This window comes from Parasteatoda tepidariorum, chromosome 5, assembly GCF_982258835.1.
Source record: "Parasteatoda tepidariorum strain Cologne lab strain chromosome 5, Ptep-v5.0, whole genome shotgun sequence".
Lineage (NCBI taxonomy): Eukaryota > Metazoa > Arthropoda > Arachnida > Araneae > Theridiidae > Parasteatoda > Parasteatoda tepidariorum.
In genome coordinates, this window is record NC_141759.1 from 47,090,516 (window position 1) to 47,113,178 (window position 22,663).

Genomic DNA, 22,663 nt, shown 5'->3' on the forward strand with positions numbered 1-22,663 from the left:
GCATAATTGTGATCCCATAGTGGCTAAAATATTGAGCTGTTGCTGGGAGTAACTAACGTTCTATTTACTCTGTGGCTTAAGCCCCACCCTGCTTCAGGGAGAAGGGTAAATAGCTGATTACCAAGTCTTGATGGTCCCATCAAAACATTTTGATGGTTTATATCGTTTTCAGTGCGATTCATGATGGTCCAACATCTTTTTATGGTTACCATCATCCAACATTTTCCATTATGCGTTCATGGTTTTTGATATGCCAACAAACTTCTCTCATTCCATGATGAAACATTCTACTTTAATACACTATGATGGTTAATCATCATTGATTCTCATGCACCAACAATCCATGATTATCAATGATGGTTCCAACTATACGTTTCCATGATGGTTTAATGGGAATTCTTGTTGGTTCTCAGGAATAGACCATCAAAACTATTTGGTTTTTCTTTTATGTTAGATCATCATAAATCAGTCCGAATTTGTTAGAATTAGATTTAGATATTGGGATGATGGTTGTTCATGATCATTCCAACATTTTATATCTAAGATACTATCATGGAAATTTCTGGTGGTTCAACATGAACAAACCATCAAAACAAGTTGCCATTCTAATGTTGGACCATCATAAATCAGTCCGAATTCCTATATTGGGGTGATGGACTTATGTAGGTTACCATTAAAGATATAATGGCTCATTATGGGATTATTGATGGCTACCATCAAGATTATGTTGGTCTATCAATGGAAGACTATCAAAAATTTTGACTTGGGTACTAATATAGGTTACTGGTTGATGCGTTACTAATCTAAAAAGTAAAAGCTTCTGGTGCATGATGTTGACCACGTTTGTCTCCAAATTGTTAAGCCTTAATCGCCAGTAGAAATTATGATGGGCAACAAGGGGTGCTTTACTTATGTTTAACCATTATTAGATTTTGGTTATTTTAGTATATTTTTTGAAGTTTTATCTGCATTTAAAAAATTTTAATAATAAATTTTTGTGTAATTTTTAATATAGTAATTTCTAATAAAATACTTAACCTGTTTCTACTAATGTCGTGCAATTACTTAATTCAGCTTAGCAATTGATGCGTGGAAAATATATTAGGTTGTTTATATATCGTATTAGTTCTGATCTATCGGACTCCTATTCCGGCTCCGCATGCAACACAATGCATTATTAAAACACACAAAATATGAACCATGACCTGCTATAGTGCCTTACCGGATAGATTGATTTCGTCCGGAAGTCCGATATATCGAATGACGTAGGGGGTGTTGCCGGATTGTTTTCGGTCGAGTAGGCTGGATAGGAAGGAAGTCCGTCCGGCTTCAACGATTTTTGCGAAAATCACTTGAAAGGCAGGATTGCAAATGCAAGGCAGGACACCATTTTTCAAAAATCTTTGAAAGAGGGTGCGGAAGTTTAGTTTGAGGGGAAGAGCGTGACAATGAGGGGTTCAGGGGTTGTGTGTGTGTTGGTCTTGATTGAAAGTGGGGGAGTTTTCGGTGTGGGAGGTCTGCTTGAAGATCAAATAGTCGCTTATAAGTAGTGAGTTGGGATAGTGTTTGATTTGAAAACGCTTCCTCGGAATTGGGGAGAATTTTAATGTTGTCGCGTGCAGTTCAATAGAATCGTGTCTCAAATCAAATAAATGTTGCCATAGATGTTTTTTTAGTGTTATAAAATAAAATAAATTAAAATAAAATAATGAAGAAAAGGTATTACATTTCTATACCAGTGTCTTAAAATTTATTTTCTCCAGAAAACATTAGGAAATTAAAAGAATCTTTGAAACATTTTAAAACTTATCAACCTCATTTACTCGAGGATATACTTTAACTTATAGTTCTGTGAACAAAATTTTAAATCCTCTTTATACAGTTTAAGATTTTTTTCTCCATAATGGAGCATTATATTTCATTAAAGCTGCCCTGGTTTGGGGGAAACAGCACTCAGATTTTTAATGAAATGAACCAGGTTCGAATCCTGGTGTAGACTGGTCATGCAATTTCTGCCTTTGGCTCTCATTGGCCACTAAGTCCTAATTTATCGTGTTTTTCATTATTTTTTTTTAATATTTTTTTGTTAAAATAAAAGAGTTTGTTTGTTAAAATAACAGTCCTTATCAGCTTAAAAAACAGGTGTCTGTTTTTAGATAATAGTGCACTTCCGTGAAATTAACGGTGGTATAGTGGTACACCAGCGGACAGTTTTTTTTTCGGTTAATTTGAACGATTTTTTTCTAAAGTGTAGGAAAATTAATGATTTTTTTAAAAATATTTATAAAATTTACTTACCAAATGATATAGTTCTATGCAAAAAATTATATTTTACACTTATTTTTAATTTTTTTAATTTAATTGTAATAGAAAGTATTTCACAGGTTTCTCATGGGATTCAAACATTTTAAAAAGCGGAAATAATAAGAAAAAAAATTACCACTATTTAATACATTTTTGACACTACTACATATTACTTTTCAAAAAATATCTATTTGAAAATGTCATACCAGACCTCGAAGTATTAAACTGGTATCTTAAAAAAGAATTTTCGATCAGCTTTGCGTAACTTAACCACCTATATAAGCTCCTTGGAAGCTGCGTATAATTGCAAGATATAAATAGTATTTTATTAGATATAAATAGTATTGTAATTTTAATAATTTTATAATTTAATAATTTTATAATTTAATAAACTAAATAATTTTAATTGATGAATTTAAGAATTTGAGCTAAATCGGATAAGTAACCTTTGAGATAAAAAAAAAAGTTTTTAACGAGTCTTATTTTTGAACATTTATTTCTTAGAAATAATTTTATCGATTACGTACAACTTTTAGATTTTTATTCGAAATTACATTGATCCAGAAGATGTTAGAAACTGCGCATTTTAAAATTCAAAAACATTTCTATAATTGAATTCAATGATGAATTTTCAAATTGGAGAACAAGTTTTTATCGCATTATACAATTACATAGTCTTACCTAATTCAGGTATAGGAATTTTAAATCGAAAATTAATTTTGTTCGGAAATGATTTTTTTTTCTGAATGAAATTTGTGATCCATATAATTATGGGAATCAAAACTTAGTTCAAGGGATAGCAAGAAAATAAATTTTCTGTGCGAAAAAAAAAATCTGATAATAAAATTGAATTCGGTGATTTTGACACACACTTTTTGCTAAAAAGATAATTTATTTTCTTAACTTTTACCCCTTTAAATAAGATAAGAATTGTCCTATTTATTTTTGACAATAATATAAAGTTTTGATCTTTTATAAACAACGTGGTTTTAAATCAATCTTTTTCTTTTTTAATTCGGAAAATTTTAAGATAAAGCTAATCGCTGCATTTTAGATACGCATATAATGATCTCTTGGCTTTTCTTGGCTAAATTTTTTGATTGAAACTTTTCTGACCCCCAAAGGGTGAAAAGCTTTAAAGAAAAAGATTAGTAACAATAAGATTTCAAGAAAATCAAGAACATAGATAACTTGATAGTAATATTTGAAATTATTTGCTAATTTGGAAAAAAATATCCTAATGCCCTAATGAACACTTTAAATATTATAGAAAATATTACCATAAAGTGGAAGCCCCCACTTAACTTTGTGCTAATCGTAAAAGAAGTTCATCGGTTTGAGCCGTGAATATACTAACCAGAAAAAAAAGACTTTTAATTATTTATTGTTGTCGTATGACATTAAGGCTAGATGGGTGAGGTTCTTCTAGTTTTCCAGCTGCTCCATTTATGGCTAAGAATTTGATTTCTTCCACACACATACGTCACAGACTGTTTTCCAGGGAGGACGTATTCCCACACCATCCATCCATCCGCTGATCGTAATTTTGAACTGAATCAGAGCACGATCATCTTCAATCCAGTACCCTCAGAGGTATTTAAATAATTTGTTATGAGATCATGGAGGACTTCGTGACCCCGACAGATTTAATGTGAACCAGTCATCACTTTGTATATGGGAAGTCTTTTGTCCGGCGAGGATCGAACTCATGACGTCTAGGACATGGGCCCAATGCCCTAACAGTCAGACTATGCCGGCTCATGAAATATTTTTTACTATTACAAATTAATTCAACTCGGAGAAAAAAATTCTGTAACAATTACAGTACTAGATAGTAATAACATTTGTGGTTTAATAATAAAAAATAAAAAAAAAAATTGGAATCAAACTAAAATATACGGTATTTAAGTCATTCAGTTAGTAATTTTTTCGTTCATAACAACGGTTTAATGGAAACTTTGGTTTGGTTTTCAAAATTACATTTCTTATTACCACACATTTAGTAAAAAATACAAAGCTGAAAAGAACATTCAACGGACGAAATAGATTTTATACCCTGCTCCCACGTATCATGATTAAATTGCCATGTTTTACCATATTTACCAAATTTTATCTCATATTATAAAACCATATTTTATTATTAATTTTTCCAAAATCACTATCGAAGCGTTTCGGTAAAAGTCACCGAACTTTTTGGATTTCCCAAAGAGCCAGAAACACTGCAAATTTTACCATATACTGGTAGTTTTAACCATACTCTTTTTCTCAGTGTACTAATTAAAGACATTCTACTCATTAGTTATCGATTTAAACAAACTTAAATGATGCAGGATTCAAATTCAAGAAACAATGTTTTTATTCATTATTATTTTCAATTCTGTTTATGCCATCAAATTTGACGATTATCTTACAACAGTTATCATACTTACAGTAAAATTGCATATTATTTGCTGACCCGGTTAATTGCTAATACGGCAAATTTTATCATTTACTGGTAGTTTTAACCATACTTTTTCTAATTATACTTTCTAATTATACTTTACTAATTATAGAAATTCTACTCATTATTTATCGATTTAAACAAACTTAAATGATGCAGGATTCAAATTCAAGAAACGATGATTTTGCTTATTACTATTTTCAATTCTGTTTATGCCATCAAATTTGACGATCATCTTACAACAGTAATCATACTTACAGTAAAATTGCATGTTATTTGCTTACTAGCAAGAATGTATCCAAACCAAATTGACCAAGAAATGCAAACAAGAAATCGAGTCATTTTTCCAAAAGACTGACTAGGCTTCAAGAATCCCACCAAAAAGTCAAATCAACTATTCCATTCCCCGATCGAGGATAGAAAAAAAAGTCACCGTAACAAATCTGAGAAAATGAGGGTGGGTGGCGTGGGCGGGTTTCGAACCATCAAACCCAGTTGACCGAATCTTACTTTCTTCTTCTCTCTACACTCCCTAAAGTCCGAAGATGAAAGTCTGAAAAATGTCTCTTGTTCTAAGAAAAAAGATGAGGATGAAAAAGAGAGGATGAAAAAAGAGGAAAAATCTGTGAGGGGGTGAGGAGAAAAACTTTTACTTCTTCTCCAGTTCCGCTCTTCATCAGCTGTTAGGAACTAGATTTATGTGGGGTGATTTAGGCCGATGTCTCTTTAGATTTTTTTTTATCGTCTTGTTTTTATTTTACTTTTTTAAAGCGGAACTTATGAGGGGACGATGGCACACACAATCGCCTTTTTCTTTCGTAGGGTTACTGATATCGGTCTTTTATCGCGATTATGCGATGTAACTTGGCGATACAGATGGAGTTTATTTTGTGACATTATTAATTGCGGATTAGTTTTGTAGAAATTATCATTTTCTGAAAAGATAGTAATATTCTTCTTTGTACAGATCCTGTTTTCTTTTTATTTGAAATCGATTCTCGACATCAAATTACTTTTATGGAAACCTTTTAAGTAAAATCAAAAATATTTTAAAAAGAAAAGAACCATGAAAGTTTCTCAAAGCCAAACGAAAGACATTGAGACTTGATAAACGTTTGTCAACCGCTGTTGTGAACGCAAGTCCGGAATATGATTATAATTCTATTTCCATGTTTTAGAACTCTCAAAGCAGTTTCTAAATAAGACAGATGATATCTTAAATTTGAGGGATTTTATTCATTTAACAACATTATTGGACATTTAAAGATTTTGCATGGGAAATCTATTGATATGACGCATTGTAAAGGACCGAGGTTCTATATTAGACCCAACTTTAAATGCAGATTTTGCGAAATAAAAGCAGTTGGAGGGTAATATTGAGTTCATTGCCATCATTATGTCTTTGTTCTGAAGAGTGTAGGGCTTAAAACTCGTACTTGAGTAGTATCTTAACTTGAAACTCGTAACTTGAGTACCTCAACAACTGACTGCAATGAAATGCTTAACTTTATTTAATAATATTATGTGGGATATAGTGCTTAATTTGTAATTCATTATGATGTTTGAGAGACTTGTTGATATGGCGTTCGACTAGCTTCTTGATACAGAGATGCCAACTTGCTCCGGACAGCAAATATATATTTCAAAGTGGTAGTTTATCAATTGTGATTCTTAGTTTTATAAATTCAATTTAGTAGATTTTTATCCACCACTATTTCTAAATGATTCGTAGGTTTATATAAATCACCACTTCATGGTAGTTATGTCATGCTATACCTTTTAAAAAGCCAGCAAAAATAGTCAAAGATTTTCAAAATTTAGTTTGTAGTTATTTACCGTTTTATTAATTATTTTGGTGTATCCGGAGCAGTTGGCATCTCTGTTGATATGGGGTTTGACAAACTTGCCTTTGAAGTTCACTCAACTCCAGATCTATTGGTACAAACTTATATGGGAAATGAAGGTGGTCTCAGCATCATGACATTTATTTCGGTGAGCTTTAAACTCTGCAACCCCCTTGTCAAAGAACTAGCTTTTGTAAGAACGGACTTTACTTAAGACTATAAGAATTTAAAATCTGTGGTAAGAAATATGTTACGTTAAATCATTTGAGTGTTTACTTATGTATGATTATTGTTGCGTATAATTTTGGTCATTTAAAAAAAAAAAGATTTTTAAGTATGAAGAATAATTTCTTAAATAAAATGATAGAAGTAAAAATTTTCTTCAACAACCAGTTGTGCCTATTAGGGGGTCATGAAAGTTAGGGCTTCACAACTTGGTGACCAATGGCATGATTGTGGAAAAAAAGTCAGCATTGCACAAAAACTGCCTTTACTTCCCTGATAATTCTATCATTTGAGGTATTCATCAATTTGAGGTTGGGTGGACTTCAAGTAACCATTGTAGACAGAATCTTTGTCTTTCACAACGACAACTCACTCCATTTAACATCTGAGCCCTCGCGCCTCGACAGAGGAATGCTTCAGTTTAAATATAGCCCACGTTGCATCTATTGATTAGAATTATACATTGGAAGAAATCTTGAAGTTGAAATTAAACACTGTACCGATACTTTGAATGAAAGTTTCATGGTGTTAAGTTTGCCGTTGTGAAACTAAACTAGACGTTCGATTAGAAATTTTAGAGAAAGACAACCTAAAAACATACATGGTTCATAAACTTAGTACTTTTTGGTTATAAAAAGGGTTTCGAAGGTTTTTGAAGTTTGAAATTTTTTTTAAATTTGAAGAAGCAATGTGTGCTAGAATTTGAAGTGTTTAAAATTAATGAAACTAAGAATTGATAATTAAAATTTATAATCGTTTATTTAAAAACATGGTTGACTTAGAAATAAGAGTTTTATTTATTATCGAAGTAAGTTGGCTTTCTTTTGTTTAGAAAGAATAGTAAAATGACTTTTCGAAACTTCATTGTACAAAATATTAATGCTCAACACATAAAAGATAATTAAAATTTATAACCGTTTATTTAAAAACATGCTTGACTTAGAAATAAGAATTTTATTTAATATCGAAGTAAGTTGGCTTTCTTTTGCTTAGAAATAGTAAAATGACTTTTCGAGATTTCATAGTACAAAGTATTAATGCACAACACATAAAAGATAAAATAAAATACGTTTAAGGCAGCAAAAAAAAAAAAAAAAAAAAAAAAAAAAACATAGATTTTACTTATTTTTTTTTATAAAATTGCTTTTATTGTTGATGTAAGTACTAAAGTTGTAAAAATAATTTCAGGCATGAATTTTTTTTTCAATGTGCCAGAAAAGTTTTACATTTGCTCGAATTTCTAACAATAAGAAAAATTATTGGGATAGTCCTGAAATAGGAGTTTACAATTACATACTCCTTTTTGGAGAAAAACAAGTATTACTCCCTTTGAAAAAAATTTTGGTGAAATTTCCATACTGTATGGTAATGACATTTCTGGTAAAAAAAAAACAAACATAATTTCAGCTATTAAAATCAAAATATATGGTATTTAAACCATTTATTTGGTAATTTTTCTATTTGCTGCAACGGTTTCCCGAAAATTCTGGTTTTCAAAATAGGTCTTATTTACATTTAGAAAAATTGAAAAGTGAATTTAATAGAATAAATGATTCTTATGTCATGCTCTAAAACATCATGATAAAATTACCAAATTTTATACCTCACATTTAAAATTCTTATTGTTAATTCTCCCAAAATCATTACCAAAGTGCTTCGGTAAAACTTGCCAAGCTTTTTGGTGATCCCATCGAGCAAGAAACATGTTACATTTTATCATATTCCGTTATTTTTGACCATGTTTTTTCCCCCTCAGTGTGTAATATGGTGCAAAGTTTGCCAATGGGTTGAAGTTAAACATTGAACTAAATCCAAGAATATTTTTCAGACTAATATTTCAGTGCGAAGTTAAACCAAGTTATTAGTTAAAAGTTGTTTCAAGCCAACACTGAATATCGAGCTCCCATTCTTCACACAGTTAGAAATTTCTCGAAAACAAATGGTTAAATAACAATTTATTTAATTGTATTTATACCATATTCAAACAAAAAAGTTTAAATGACCATAAATATATAATTTAAGCTGTTAACTGTAAGAAAAAACCGTTAATTAACTATATCTTTCACCCAATACGGTAAACATCCAGAATTTTATCGCGCCAACTAGCTGCACCTAATAAAGCCACTTGGTTCCTTGCAGCTGGGTACACGTAATAGCCAAGTGGGTTTTTCTGTCAATCTGACAAAAAATTCTGGGTTCGAGTAACAACGTTGACACTACAATATTTCTCTCATTCCCTTCAACACATCAAGAGTTTCCAGGGCCCTGCCCTCCTCAATTTGTGATTCAGGACTATTAAAATACGGTACTCTCTTTCCCGTAAAGATGGTAGCACCATAAAGCGGCTTTAAACAAAAAAGTCTAGTATTTTCTAACACTTGCGATAGGTGAAGCAACCAAGTAAAATAATTAAACAATATTCCACGGGCTATTTGATAAAACACAACTCAACAATGACCTAACGCCATTGCCCTTTACCCATCGAAAAGTCTAACTCCAATGTCCAGTTAAATTTTTTTACCGTTTTGAAAATATGCTAGTTGTAAATGGTTAAAAAACCATAAAGTTTTGTATTCTTGGTCTATTAACCATACTAGTTGAAAATGGTTTCAAAATGTTAAGATAAATTTTTCTTTTTTTAGAATGAAAATTATATCAGTGCGCAATGCCTTAAGCCACCGATCCATAGTCATGACTTTTAGGTTTTTATCAAAGCCTTTTCTTAAAGGCAACATCAATTCTTTTAAAGTTAAGAGATAGTTATGGATAAAAATGTCGCTCATGATATTAAAATATAAAAAATTTTATAATAACAGTATTTTATTGTGAAATTTAGTTATAAAAAACCTATGAAAAGTTGTTCTCAGTTTTTTTAAAAAAAGTTTTGGAATATTTTAACAACTATTTTAAGTTTAATAGTAGTTATCGCAATATAATGCTGGTGAAACGTAAAGTTCAGTAAAGCATCTTTTTACTTACAATTTTCTAGTTTAATTTATAAAATTTAACATTACACAAAATGTATGAATTTTATAAAAAGTCAACAGTGTAAGTAAACATAATTTCTTTAATGTAAAATGTTTTCTGATCATTTTCATAAATAAAACTTATATTTCGTTTTAACATCGATAATTTTTCAAGGATCATCATCATAAAAATTATCATGCAGGGTAATTCGTGAGTTGTATTTCAACAATAAATATAAATCTATACTAGATGAATATTAAAATGAAATAATATTTTCGATTTTTATGCTGCTGAAAAAAAAACTTAAAAAAATAGTTTAACTAAATGAAGAAAATTTCTTTATTTTTATTTAATCAATTGTTTATTTTAGCTTACATTGTTGATAGAACTTTTTTTAATAATCATGTGTGAAGTACTTTTGCTCATAAGAACGCGAAAAAATATGTATGGCAAAATTTATTATTTCTTCAGACAAAGCAATACAATTTTTTTTAAATAAAATTTAATTTTAGAGCAATTTTCAAATAAAGTCCATTATGTATTTTGCCATATTTATTAGCTTTTGTAAAAACAGCTTAGGACGAGCAGTTTTACCTTAGAAAGAATAATTATTTTGAAACGTTAATATTAGTGTCATAAATTTTTTCGGTTAATATTTCATTTGCTTTATCCAAATTGAATTAATTTTGGCAATTTCCACAACAAGTTTATAAATTGTGATCCCACTGTAACAAAATTTTTCTTCCGAATTTATTTTAAGTTATGACTGCGAATAATCTCTAAATCCTGCTATTAAAATTTCATCATAAACAAGAGATAATGAACATTATTATTACTTAAATTAATTCTAATTATTATAATTTTTACAGTATCAAGTAGTTTTTCACATTGTGATGTTAAAATGGCGTTTTTTGCTTAGTTTTTTTTGATAGTTGAAAAGAAAAAATATGCATGGAATCAAAATTCCAATATACAAAACTGTGAGTTTAATCATGGAATTTTCTCTAGCTTTTTGGTATCATATTTTCAAGCAAACTTTCAAAGTGGACAATAACTTCAATGAAGAGAAAGTAATAATAAATCATTGCATCAGAATAAGTATTTATGTTTAAAGCTTGTTTATACAGATGTTCTTAATGTTTCGAAGATGCCTACTATTTCTAAAAATCCACAGGTTAACGAAAAAATACAAAACAAAAATTTTAATATATTTTGGTGCTAAATAAATTAGTTTAAGTAATAAATCTATAATTTAATTTTGTTTAAATTTCAAGGGAGAAATTTATTTGGTCTTTTTTTTATTTTAGAGAGTTAATACTTTAGCCGGATAAACTTAAATGCCGAATAAACTTTAGCCGAATAAACTTGCCTCTCTGATGTAAAAAAAAGTTAAATAATTCGTTCAAAAAAAATTGAAAGACTTAAGAATGTAATAAAATTATTAGTTTGTTATTACTTGTTAGTTTGTTATTGTTCATTATTGTCCAAGCATATAAAATTCTACATTAATTTAAAATGATCAAATAGATAAATATTTGATAAATCTCTCCGGTTTAATAGAAAAAACCTATTAAATTAAAATTTGATAAAGTTTTTAAAAATTGGAGGGAAGTACTTGATTTTGGAAACTTTTTTCGACGATTTATTATCAAATTGTGTGCTTGAATATTCCATGTTCTTAAAATATTAGCTGTTAAAAATCATCGATACAACAAAAATGTTTAATCAATTTACCTTGTAATATAAATGAAAATGGACAAAATAAATTAATTTACTGTTATAAGTATATCGTACCAAGAAATGAATAAGTTAATTAATATGTTTTAAATGTGAAGGAAAACTAGCTGACTCTAGAAAATTCGATTCGTAATTATTATCACAAATTGTTTAATTTGTTTAATATGTAACGCGTACTATATATTATATAATCAATTAATTTGTTTGATCATAAACCAATTAAAAAATTAAAGCTTTTCATATCATGTTATGAACTACGATGAAACAGTCAAATGCTTTCAAATGATGAGTTTATCTCAGATGTACGAATATTAATTTCAAATCTCATCATAAATCACATTATATTTTATCAAATCAAAAAGCTATAAGCAGAAACTGAGAGATAAACACATCATTCGAAACCAATCGAAGCAGTCCCTCAAGGAAAAACTAAAAAGCGATAAATATCACTTCATATCTTAAAAGGAAGTGAGAGAAAACTTGATAAAATTATACGATGATATATTCTAAGTATACAACAGATTTAAATAACAATGCCTTCTTCTCTGAATCCCGAATGACCCTAAGAGAATAGATTCAGCTTGGCGATGCTGGGAATTTCGCCAAAATCGACAACTGGCGACGGATCGGCAACCCTTAGAAGACGATCCAGATGAGGCAAGGAGGGATGTTAGCGGGGGTGGGTGCTAAAGATCACATACCCAAAAGTCTGGTCATACATATTTATGAGATGCAAATGAGAAGAGAGAAGACTGCCCCCTTCAAAGACCCCCCACATCCCCCTCCACTTACCGGAAGCTATCCCCCTTCTATAGCCCATACTCCACTCTGTATCAAGAGTTCCAGCTTCTATAGCACACAGAGCTATTTTCTGTCTCTCGCCAATTGCGATTCCTTCTTTTTAAAAACTTCTTTTTTTATAATATATATATATATATATATATATATATATATATATATATATATAACTCATTTCTTTCTTTTTACCCCTTATTAATATTTTTGCAGTTTTAGTGCTTCCGTGTAAAACTAGGGGATACTTTTAAAAAGCTTTTTGTGAATGCTACGGTCGTTGTAAAGTAGAAGTTGAAATCATAAGAGTTTTGACTTCGATTCAAGTGCTGCTTCCTACAGAAAACGCATTGAAGTTCGTCGTGACTGCTGGTTTTGAGTTAGGAGATTATTCTTAAGTCGATTTCAGTTTGAGCTTTAATTAACGAAGCTTGCTGAGGATTTTATCCCAGCTTCATGTCCTAATCGTGAATATTTCCAATTTAAATTTTTGTTCCATAGGTGCAGTTTCTGTATTTTTCTTTTTGAAAAAAATAAGGACTATAGTAAAAAATACAGCTGGGCATTAAAAATGATATTGCGATGAATACATAAGTACACCTGTTATAATAAATTCAGTTCAAAAATATTTCATATCAAAATGATGTTTAGATACATGCAGTTTTAAATATAACAGAATGTTGAATTTCACTTTTGAAAATATTCGAATTGATTAAATCTAAACAGATCAACTAGATGTATTAACATATTTCAAATGTGTTGTAAAAATATTATGGACGATATTGAAATGTATCACCGATATTAAAAAAAAAATGATATTCAAATATATCACCGATTGCGATTTATCTACCGAGAAGATTTGTAAGTGAAATCTCATAGTTGAAAAATATTAAATAAGAAAAAGTCATTTTTTCCCTAATTTCTTAATATTTCTGCTTACATCACTTCGTCGAAACTAATATACATTTTGAAAATGAGATTTTTGAAAAGGTCAAGTCTGTATTATAAAATTTAGAAGAATTTTTAGTTTTTCTTTGATTTTAGATTTATTAAAACTTGCTTCGTACATAAGCCCTATGAAGTTATTGTTAGAATTAATTACAGATTGTTATCTCAGTTTCTTACTTTCTTCAGTTAAATATTATTTTAAGTATTTTTTTGTTTATTTTTTTGCAGATAGTGCCATTTTTTTCCGCCCAAATCATCTTCTTTTGTATGTACCTGTTCAATAATAAAAAATAATAGTCTCTCGTTAGTGGAATTTAACGTAAAAAATATTATCTATGATGTTAAATAGCAACACTATATTAAATTTCAAAATTCTTTTCTTTAAAAAAAAAGTCATCAGTGGATGCTAAATTTAAAGAACAATTATATTGAATCTTCTACTCACAGAATCCAGAAATATTTCAATTTTATTGACAAAGAAATTTTGGAATGTTTTATTAAAGATGAATTTATAGAAAGTTTATGGATGAGTTCATATGCACTATGATTATGAGTTTATGGATAGCTTTGAATTTTAGAAGAACACGAAATGAATTTATGATTGAAATTTTAGATTATTAATTAAATAACTGGTATTTAATAACGAAATTTATATAAATGTATAATTTTTTATATATAGAAAATCTAAATAATCTTAGATTGAAATATTAATTTTGTATTAGTTGTCTTGGAATAATTTTTAAAATTAGTTGTCTCGGTAAAAAACGCTAAAAATACCTGTATCATAAACAACAATGCTATAGAAATGCATATAAATACAATGAAGAATTTAAAATGAATCAGAAATTTACATGAGTTTGAAATAAATGATAATGTCTTAATCTTTAAATCAGTTTTTGAATAAATAAAACAAGAAAATAATTACGAAAAGAATTAGCCGTAAAAAATTAATTTTATTTATTTTCATAACTTTTTACTCTTAAACGTATAAAATGCTTTTCACATAAGAAATAAATAAAAATGTAAACAATTTTTAAATTATTTTTAAACATAATTCATAATCGTTTTTATCAACATCATTTAAATTAGTTTAATCCCATGATTTCGTCCCTAATGGTGATTTAATCTCTCTTTAATGTGATGTTTTGTAATATAATAATCCATCTCAAGCATAAATGCAAAATTCGTATAACTCAATATTTACAAATATTAAATGATTAAGCAAGTATAATGCTAAGATATGATGTTATTCTTATGCACACGATAATTTTGAATCTCTTTCTTGAGAATTAGTTGATCCTCCAAGATACAATTTCAAAGATTCATTTTAAAAATAAACATTCCTTAAATTAGTTATTCTTTTCCTCATAAGTGTTTTCTATTTCAAAAATAGAATTTTTAGCTAATACATACCCTTTGAATTTTTTTCCTGTATTTTCAGTGTCGTATCCAAATAGGATATTAGTTGTTCACCATTCTTTTTTTTTTTATCACTTCTCACTGCAAGAAAAAAATTATACCGTAAGTGACAACATATTTAAAACTTACAATTTAAGAATTAATTGGAAATCAAGCATAATACACTCCATTATTACGGATAATAAAGTACACTATGTTTGATTTTTAATTAATTATCAATTAATTAATGTTAACTTTGTTAAGTAGTGTTATCATTTCTAATTGTGTTTTTTTTAATTAATTTGATCTATTAATTATTAAACAAAAAGTTTTGTAAGTAATAGTCGATATAATATTGATGATATTGCCTGAAAAAATTGACCACAGCTTACTTAAACTGCATTATCACAAGTTTACACAAGGATCTTTATCATTTAAAGCTTAATTGAGATTTTTCACAACAGCATACGAATACTGAGAAAAAAAGCATTGTCAAAAGTACCAGAACATAGTAAATTTAATTAATTTCTAATTATTAATTAATTATTAGTTAATTTTTAATACATTTAATATTTTTAATAAGTCCTTAACTAATAAAATTTTTAATTAATTTCAATCTATTAATTATTTAGCAAAAAGTCTTGTAAGAGTTAGTCAATCTAATATCGATGATATTGACTGAAGAACTTTACCATAGCTTACTTAAATCACATTATCACAAGTTTACGTAATGATCTTTATTATTTAAAGCTTAATTGAGACTTTTTACAACAGCATACGAACACTGAGGAAAAAAAGTATTGTCAAAAGTACCAGAACACGGGAAATTTAACATGTTTCTTATTCTATGAGAACACCAAAATGCTCGGTAATTTTTACCGAAGAACTTTGGTAATGATTTCAGTAAGATTAACAATAAAATAGGGTTTTATATGTGATAAAATCTGTGGTATATATTATGTGGTAAGTTTATCAGGATACCTTTGAACATAGCATACAAACCCTTTATTCGCTTAGATACTATTTTCATTTTTGTATTTTTGCCAAATGCATGGTGATAAAAACTATAATTTTGAAAATTCGAATTCCGGTAAACCATTAACATAGGAACGAGAAATTTATTGAATGAATGGTTTAAATACTGTATATTTTTATTTTGTAAGTCAGGATTTTGCTTTTTAATTTTTTTTTCTTTAACAGAAATGTTAGTACCATACAGTAACTGTATTTTTACCAGAATTTCTTTTCTTCGTGTAAGATGCTTTACAACGGTTCATGTTATTTTTTTTAAGACGAATGACCTTTGAAATGTTTTTTCCCCCATATCTGATATTGAATAAAAATTAGGTCACAAGAATTAAGACAATGTACAGCGTGAAAAATTAAAAACGGGCCAAACTGAATAACTTTTGATCTAATTGTCGAATCTTTACTAACTAGGACTTAATCTTAAAGGTTCGAAGGCTTGACCTCAAATATGCTAATTAATTAGAGCAAAGGATGTTTTTAGTTACGAAATCAGTTACAAAAAAGTACTTTTTTCTGAAAAAAACATGCCTTTTTTTTTCTACGGATTCAGATTTCTGACTCTCAAGATATACGTTGTAGCTACAATGTAAGATATATGGTCCCAAAAGTTTGGTTAGGAGAACTGTCAAAGGTTTGGACCCCATAATATTAACTATACATCAATTTATAATCTCGTGATATGGTGAAATACACAAAAAGTAAAATTAACAACAAGGGATCTGAACTTTAGACCACTCTTCTGATCAAACTACTGGGATCGTATTTTCGAGCTAGCCTTTCCTTTGGGTGCATCATCCGAAAAATCTATTTCTACCGTAAAATATAATGCTGTAACTTTTTCAGTAATGTTTATTTAATTAGAGTGGTTCAGTGATTTTCCGGTAATTATTTCTGTAAAAACTACTGTATATCAGATTTTTGGTCCGTAACATGTTTCCGGTAAAAATGGATTTTACAGTAATAACTATCGATACCCTTATATCCGGTAATTGACATTAATGTTCCAGTATCTTAACCACTTAGCCATCACAGTTTGGTTTTTACTAAAGATGGTTCATAAAATTATATAAAGCCTGAAAATTTCAAAAATTAGTTTATTGTATTCTTTTAAAAACGTGCTACTTGTGAGATTTATCAGATACTTCTTATTTAGTTTCGTAATGTAAAAAATTTGGTTTCATTTTAAATCAAAATAGTTATTTACGTGTATTTTTAAAATTGGATATAAATGTTTTTTAGTATGAACCAAAATTCAAAAATTTTGTCTTACAGCTTGAAAAAGTTTTAGGTTAGGTAAATCAGAAATAACTTTTTCTCTCTGCTCCATTGAATATAATTCTTTATTTTCTTAAATCGAACTTTGCTAAGCATTTCTAAAAGAACTCTTTATTAAATCATTTTTTTCTATGTATATTTTTTTTGTATTTTTCTATTCTCAAAACGTAAGGGAAATAATGCGCGATGAAAGAACGCACTTGGAATATGCATAAAAAAAAAGGTGTCAAAATAATTTTGATTGACATTTAAGTTCCAAATATTTTTGTGCTTCAGTTGTCTCATCAGTTGAAAACTTAACAAAAGCAATCTATTCTTACACTTCATTTTAAAATTCAACTATAAAAGGTTATTTACTCCAACTATTTACCATTAGAATAATTTGACACCAGCCACAGTGAGCCGAATAAAAATCAAATTCAAATTCAAATGCGGACCGAATTATATCAAACTTATGCCTGTCATATTAACTGCGGATAACCTGTCAGTAGTAACCGCACTGACAATACCATGACGATAAATTTTTATCTTCACAATTACTTTATGTGATGTTCCTAAACCATATGAACTCAGAGCGAAACTTCTTGGGGATTTCACCCCCTGGATGCTTAGTATAGACTAGTACCCTAGGTAATCTTCCTGTATCGTTTGCAGGGGATAGTTTTTTGTATAAAAGAAAATAGCTGAAATTAGCATAACAGAGAAATACAAAACCGGTGCCGGGGATAGCGTTACAGCGAAAGGAAGAAAAGTTACCCGACACGCTGTCGTGAAGAGCTTTGTTGTTGTGGTGTAATGTCTCATAGTTTTGAGTTCTATTTTTGAAGGAATATATAGGTTGAAGCGTGAGACTGCTTTGGTTTGGAACGCATTTTGACCTTCACAAAAAAGAAACTCAAGTTTTCCGCCCTGAAAAGAAAAGAGAAACAGAAATGTGGCATATGTCATGCGCCAACCTGAAAAAGTTTTCGACGATTTCTAAATTCATTTTGTTCCTTAGAAAATTTATGTAAAGTTATTAAATGTTAATTATAACATTGCCATTGAAGAAACGTATAGTTATTGAATGCTAGATATATCATTGTTATTAAATAAACGAATAGTTATTAAATATTAGATACAATATTGTAATATATATTTAATATTTAATAACTATTCGTTCATATATAATTTGTGTTCTATTTTTGAAGAAATATAAGGGATGAAGCGTGAGACTGCTTTGGTTTGGAGCGCATTTTGACCTTCACAAAAAAGAAACTCAAGTTTTCTGTCCGAAAAAAAAGAGAAACAGAAATGTGGCATGCGTCATGCGCCAACCTGAAAAAGTTTTCGACTATTTCTAAATTCAATTTGTTCCTTAGAAATTTTATGTAAAGTTATTAAATGTTAATTATAACATTGTCATTGAAAAAACGTATAGTCATTAAGCGTTGAATACAGAATTAAATTAATTAACATTATAATTAAATTAACGTATAGTTATTGAATGCTAAATATATCATTGTTGTTAAATAAACGAATAGTTATTAAATATTAAATATAATATTATAATTAAAAAAAACGTATAGTAATTAAATGAATCTTTTTATTACATAAACGAATAGTTATTAAATGCTAAATGTGTCAATGTTATTAAATAAACTTATAATTATTTAATGTAAAATATTACTTTGAAATGAAATAAACGTTTAATTATAGAATGTGAAATATTAATTACCCCTTGTTATTAAATAGAAAATTGTAGTTACTAAGTTTTAAAGTATGTTACAGTTCTAAGTTACTAAGTATGTCTAATATATTATTGTAAAAAAACGTATCGGGAATTTTTAAATGATAATTACTTAATTACACAATTGTTTTTAAATTAACGTATAATTATCAGATGCTGAATACATAATTGTCATTAAATCAACGAAAAGTTTTAAAATGCTAAATATTTTCTTATTGAGTTTATAAATGTATTTTTTATGATTAAATAAACATCCTTCTTTTTATTTGATGTATGTTAAGCATTTATTAAAGGCGAATGAGGAATGCATATTTGTTGGAAACACTTTTCAAAGAGATTGATGCATCATACTTATTACAAGACTTATTTAAAAATAAAAAAAAATTTGAATCAGCTATAAAAGTTAAAGGTTTCATTATTTACATTACTGAACTTCAATGGTTAATAACGAGACTTGCGGATTTTTGAATAAAGCATAATTATATGTTCATATCATTGATATTAAATAAACATGGAGTTCTTAAATGTAAAATATAGCATTGTTATTAAATAAGCTTGTAATCAATAAATGTTAATTACATCACTGTCAATAAAAATTAATTATATCATCGTCAATATATAGGAAATATATGATTGTTATAATACAAAAGTACTGTTACTTACTAAACGTTATTTAAGGCATTGATGTTGAATGATACATACATCATTGCTATAAAAAAAGTATTATCTTAAAATGTTAAATATTTCTTAATTTTAATTTTATATTTTTATACACAGGCTTCGCGAGCATTGAAACAGTGCTTTTTCCGAATTTAGACTGATATATGGCAAACATTTATAGAAAACGAATTAAGTTTATGCATCGAAAAAAAATCCATGATACTTTAAAAAAAAATTGACTTATGTAACAGCTAAGATTTATCTAAAAATAAAAGAAAAATTAAATAAGCAGTAAGGTTCAAATGTTTCATTTATATTATTTGAATTCAAACTACATTTTTATTTAAATATATTTGAATAAATAGTTAGGTTATTATTAAATTATTCTCCTTAAAATTTAAAAAATTCTGCAGTTAATAATTCCATCAATAAATATATATATATATATTTTACATTTAATCATGTTACGCAATTTATTTTTCAATAACTAATGCAAATGTTATAAAAGTCTCAATTTAAACCGTGCAAAATAATCTGGCACCTGTTGAATAATATTTACTGGGATTTGCACTTAAGAATTGTAAAGATTGCGAATGTTTTTTGAGTTTCTTCCATTTATGGATTGCTTTTATTCATATGAAACTATCATGGATTTAGTTAATTTTGTTCTTTCTTTTCATTAATATCTTTCAGGATATAAGTTACCTATATTTTATAACTAAATATATACCAGTAAAGTATATCAGGAATAATTAATATATTTGAAATCAGAGACCTAGTTGAATTTCTAAAAGGTTGAGGGAGTTTGGTTCTCTTTTCAGTATCGCATCACAAACAATCTGAATTGGAAACTGAATACGTCTACCAATTCCATCCGCCAACAAGGATTATCAAGGCGAGATAAGCCATGCCAGTTGAAAAGATCTCGCCAATTGTTGTCCATTCAATGGCAAACATCCCTTCAACTTCATTGTAAGACACAAAGAAAAGTCTTCTCTTTCATGGTCAGAATTTCAGCCAACAGTGATATAATCAACTGTTCTGGAGCAGTTACTACTGCCGAAAGATAAGCAAAGGAAGGACTAGAGGGTGGTCCTGGTATGTTTATGAAACCAACTTTCCAAAACATGAACTTGACAGCCTTCTTGAATCCTCTCAACTTTAACCCCAGGTGGGATAAGAAAAGATATTTGAAGCAGACTGGCGATTATTTATTTATTTACATTTCTTGTTGTGGGTTGTGTTACTTACAGTGACGAAATATTTTTGCCGGATTATGGATCGCATGGAGAATGATCAGAATTGAAAGGTACAACACTTGAAGGGATTTGGATGAAGATCAGGTGGGAAGGATTATTTTCATGTTGGTATTTGAATCTGGAAGAATCGGTCAAAGGTCGCCATCTAGTATTTACTCCAACTCCGCTGATATATGTATATTTCTGTGCCAGCTATGTGGTCAGATTTATTTACTAATTTAGTTTAAGAGCTTGTGGTATTCTTGATATGTTGAAAATTTTCTTGACAGGTATTTAGATAAATATAAAAGTAATAAGATTGGAATGAAGTACAATAAAATATTTCGTATTGTGCCTTATAACCAATCGTTTGTAAGTTTGATTATTATAAATAGCCCTTTTTACCGCAGATTATTTCATGGATTCTTAAAAAGCACATTATTCTTAAAGCTGTTTTCAGCATCCTCCAATGGGTATGCCTGGAATTTCGAAAATTTTATTGGAAGATATTTGAATAATTTAAGTCTGGATTAATCGGCCGAAAGTCACCATCTAGCATAAGTTCTTCACTTTTGCTCACATGCAATTTTTACTATCCATGTTGCCAGGTTTATTTACTATTTTAGTTTCAATACTTATACAGAATTTTTGATTGGTTGAACATTTTCTTGACAGGTATTTAGACAAATATAAAGGTAATGCAATTGGAACGAAGTACAATTAAATATATTTTTATTGTATTTCAAACCAATCGCTTATAAGATTTATTTACTATTTTAATTTTAGTTTCCATAAAGAATTCTTTATAGATTTGACATTTTCTTGACAGGTATTTAGACAAAGATAAAGGTAATACAATTGGAAGGAAATAAAATAAGATATCTTTTTATCGTACTTCAAACCAATGTATGTTTGATTATTATAATTTAACCCTGTCAACGGCAGATTATATAATGGATTCTTAAAAAAACTGAGGAGTAAGAGCATTATACCTTACAGTTGCTTTCAACTGTGTGGTCGCATTTTTTAATTTCACTGTAAGATATTTGTACAATTTAAATCTGGATTAATCAATAAAAAGTCATCATCTAGCTAAAGTTCTTCACCTTTCTTATACATATTTTTTATTAGCCCGAGGCCAGATTTACATAATAATTTAGTTCCGAACTTATAAAGAATTGATGATACATTGAAAACGTTTTTTTCAAGCACTTAGATAAACATAAAAGTAGTAATTTAATTACAATCATTTGTAAGCCTGATTTTAAAAAATTTCGTCTTTCAACAGCAGTTTATTTCATTACACCTTAAAAACTGAAGAAATGAAACTATTATTCATATTGTTTACAAAGTATCTTTCAGTTATATGGTTAATTTTTTTATACGATACTGACATACATTTTACTGACATACATTTTAATATTTATATACGTGTATATATTAAAAAGAAATATAATCAGAAATTTTTCCTTGACCTAGCTATTTTATTTTTACTTTTACGTTTCCCTTAACCTCTCCATAATTAAAGTGGTTTTTTCAAACTAAAATTAGATTGTATTTCATATAGTACAAGGAAGAAACATGTGTTTGATTTCGTTCTTAATATAATGTTAAGTTTTGAGGAAAATGGTTAAAACCTTTAAAAAAATAATGAATATATCTTATAATTTGTTCTCTTTCTGATGAAACGTCAAAAACACTCATTCTAAAATTTATAATTTTTATTCCCTAATATTTAGTAATCACGTTACTTTATGATTGTCAGTTATCTTATATAAAATATTGTACTATGTATCTTAAATTACTTTGCGATTACATGACAATTTTAAATAATTGGAGGGCAAAAGCTGGAGTATTTTTATATAGAATTTTTTGCCGAATTTCAAAGCTATGTTTTTCCATTATATAGTTGTTGCAAAAAAATGAAAGTGGCATATAACAAGACAAAATATGAACTTTATGTGTCAAGAAATATTTTAAATAAATTTATAAGCCATAAAACCTATTTTTAAAACAATTTTTTTCTATAGAAGAATGTATTACGACATACGCAATCTCCAAAATGATTACATAAGAC

General features: G+C 28.4%; 1 long non-coding RNA gene across 1 annotated transcript in view; it reads right to left on the minus strand.

The window, feature by feature from the left end:
* Nucleotides 1-22,663, minus strand: part of LOC107457176 (uncharacterized) — a 269,336-nt gene that overhangs the window by 49,876 nt on the left and 196,797 nt on the right. The window contains exon 4 of the long non-coding RNA XR_001585806.4: nucleotides 14,671-14,757. This is a non-coding gene — a long non-coding RNA (uncharacterized LOC107457176). The remainder of the gene's footprint in view (nucleotides 1-14,670; nucleotides 14,758-22,663) is intronic.